Raw genomic sequence first — 3,766 nt, 5'->3', positions numbered from 1 at the left:
TATACCCTCCAGGCGGCCGCAAGCCTCGACTGCAACTGCAATTGCGCCTGTGCACAACCCGGGCACGGCCAGGATGTGAGCCGCGTACGGACTAGAAAGTGCGGGGTGAAGCTCTTTGTACGCCTGCGCCGCATCCCTGAGCGAAGGAGGGGCGGGGCCGGGTTCGAGGGCGCGGCGGTGAGTCGTGCCCATAGGCGGTGGGGTGCAGCCCTTTCTGTGATTTTTTTTTTTTTTTTTTAATCATACGTAATAGTGGGGCTGAAACAAGTAGAAATACTGATGGGGAAAAAAACCCCTCAGACCTGTTCACTGGGGAATGGTGTTCACTCCCCGCCCCGCCCCAGGCCCTTTGAGGAAGAGGCGGTAGTCTGAACTCACGTTTACTAACTGGGAAAGGAAATGCTTTTACTGCTGTGTTAGTAACTGTTCTGCGTTGTGTGTTAGACTGCAGTGGTGAGAGGTTAATTACTCTGTAGCAGTAATGAAAAATTAGACACCCTTTCCTCAATTGCTTTGTAATATAACTACTTGTGAAAATATTTCTGGTGAACTTTTTGTCTACTGCATTTTTCAGACTTTTTCTCAAGGTCTTTGAATGGTGAAAAGAGTATCTTTCTGTTGACTTAAACCAGTAAATCCTTGGTACTTACTTTTTTTAATTTTCTGAACTTAAACATTGCTATAAAATATGCCCCGCTCCCCCTCCCTTTTTTTTTTTTTTTCATTTTTTATTTTTAAGCCTTTCTGACATGGCAAGTCAGAAGGATGTTACTTACTAATCAAGTATCTTTGAGAAAAGTTTTCACAATGATAGCAAGATCTATGTATTTTTGTCTGTTTTTCTTGTAATAAGTTGCTGGCAGTGCAGGCAGAGACCATATATAAAGATCTGAAATAATTTATGTATGCAGTTCACTGGCCGGTGGTACAATGCTCCCCAAGTAGTGAGGAAGATAGATTATGTGGAGGAATGGCATATGCTATGTTGAAATTCTGTACAGCAGTGGTGCATGCACAAGTCTAATAGGTAGGTCAGCCTCATCCCATGGGTATGTGCCTTCTACCAAACTCATGATCACTATTATCTTTACTGAAACTAGAGCCCCATGATTCTAACTTTCTACTACAGTGTCCTCATCTCTCTAACCTCCATAAGCCCCGGTTCCATATCCACACCTCTACTTCACTTATGCTGTCTGTACCTTTCAAAGTATTATATTTTACCATAGAATAAGTAGTCATGCTGATCAGCTCAAGGTTTCAGGTACTTCTCAAGGAGACAGTTCACTGCTGCTCAACATCTAATTAGCACTGAAGCAGTTAACTTTATAACATCTGATGGAGAGAGGTGGTAAATATTTACAGTTGATCAGCTTTTGTTCAGTACCTGCATTGGAACAGAATTGTCTGCAATAGTTGTACTTTATTAATTCTACATCTCTTTTCAAAGACTTTTTGCTCTTTGTCATGTTGGTGTTATTTGTTACTGCCTGTCATTGTGCCACCTTGCTTGCAGGGGTTGGTCAGCGTGCAGGTGGGCAGAGCTGTCAGCTACAAGGTGTCTAGTGCCTGGCAGTGCTCAGGTGGTCAGGACTGCTGATATGCATCATATGCTACCTGGATTGGTGGCTCCAGACCACAAACTGCTGCTCTTGGGGGTGGTTGGGCTGTGGAAAGGAGGACGCAAAACTGAACTCCTGCACCGTCTGGCAGAGACGTTCTTTTGTGGTTTATCGTGTAGGTTGTCCTGCCATAAGGAGTCTGTGGAGAAATAAACAGGACTAATATCATCTGTGTGTGGGACACCTAACCATTCTCGTTGTTTTAAGTTAGCACTCAATGAAACACAGAGTGTAACTAGGATATATTTAACTATAATGATTTCCCTTCTAGACTCTGAGTCTACCCTAAGTAGACTTCTGGAGAAACAATATGTAATCTCAAAGGAGCCTAGCAGTGTATTTCTGAAGCAGTAAGGACTTAGTTGACGGAAACTGGTTTCATTTGTAACTTGAGTTATGTTCTCTTGACTACATATCCTGGACTCTAAACTTGTACAGATATTCTCTGCCTAAATACTTTTTCTGTCATGGAATAACAGTCAATCTATGCTGCCATAATTGCCAGTTTTCATCTTCCCTAACAATTCATGCTGACTGTAGCTTGTATTTTAGTTTCCTAATTTATTCCCTACTTATTTTTGTGCAATCTCATTAATATGCGTAGAAGATAATGCATAATACTTGGACTGCATCTACAAACACCAACCAGAGTGCTTTGAGAAAGAATGAGTATAGGGAAAACACACTTTATTGTCTTAATGAAGAATAATAAGACTTTAAATATATCAGAACACTTAATAATATTAGCAAAAATGGTAGATTGCAAAAACTCTTAGGAATCTCTCTCTTTTCCAGTACATTTTGATAACAAATAATTTGAGATCCAGGGCTACCCTCCTCGCTTCCTCTTCTTTAACCAGATACTTTCTCAGTCTTTAGGGACCTATGATAATGCTAAACCATCAGAAACTAAAAGAAGAAAAATCCTTTTTGCAACTACCATGAGAATCATATGGAGATTTAATGGCTTTTATATTTATGTAAAAATCCAGCAGTTTGCATGGCTAGAATGATAGTGCTTATTTCTCAAGAGAATATTGATTTTTTTTTTCCCTAAAGAACTGTTTATTTACTAAGGCTACTGGACAGATAACCACCAGTATTGAAAACAAAAAAACCCTTTGCAGGCAGGTAATGACATTGTTGTGGATAGTTAGCAATTAGATCAGAACAATGAACAAGTCAGTTGTATCATACAGTTTTATTTGTAAAAGTACAGTTTTGCCTTGTTCATTTCCAACACTGAAAACATATAAACTTTCATCTAGTTATTCTAAAACATGTCAGAGTTTTTAGGTAGAGGTTAGGGACACAGAGAATAAGGCAGCTGTCTGGGTCGCACAGGAAATTTACAGTTTAAAGTCCAGATACTGGCTGGTTTCCTATGCACTTGATTATTTTTCCTTTATATGTGTCTTCTATGTTCATTCTGTAACTACTAAATTATGAGGTGTTTGTGTTTGTAATGAACAAATTGTGTTTTTAAATGAACAAATTTTCAGCATTCTATTTATGTACTTAATTCTGCAGATATTTTTCTTACTTTAGCCTACATACAGAATAGGCTTTAAATAAGCACAGCAATGTATTTTGGGTATTTTAAAGGCACGCTGGCTTTCATTAAAAATTATAATGATTTTCACCTTGAATATTCTTTCCTTTATGTCCAATTATGAGATGGGGGAAGTGAGAGGAATTTTTCCTTGCCCTTCAATAATAGTGGGTTATATTCAGAGTCCAAAGCTTTATTGTCATTGCTTTTTCTCCAGATTTGGGCAAAAAAGATTCTAAGTATAGTTATGGAATCATAATCCTTCAGTATTTATTTTGTGAAGGTGCGACGCCAACTTTAAGCTCCGTTGGATTCCATATCTTTATCTTAGGGTAGTGTTTTGCTAACAGTTTAAAAAAAGTGCCTACTATTCTCATTTTTAATACTTTCTACAGTGTCTAGAATGTTAGAAATGGTAGAAGGCCATCTATTAAAATACGAAGTGAAATGCAAATATGACAAGGTTGATGTAACAGCTCAGATGTATTTAATTTTTCTAATAATTGTTTTTATCAGCTGAAGTAATTTGAAATTATTTTCCTTATAATATGGTCTGTGGAAGCTTTTGTTGTGTGAATTTGGATGCTATTTC

The sequence above is a fragment of the Fulmarus glacialis genome, unplaced genomic scaffold, assembly GCF_000690835.1.
Source record: "Fulmarus glacialis isolate BGI_N327 unplaced genomic scaffold, ASM69083v1 scaffold10346, whole genome shotgun sequence".
NCBI classification, from domain to species: Eukaryota; Metazoa; Chordata; class Aves; order Procellariiformes; family Procellariidae; genus Fulmarus; species Fulmarus glacialis.
The sequence above is the reverse complement of the archived record's forward strand: the minus strand, read 5'-3'. Positions refer to the sequence as shown.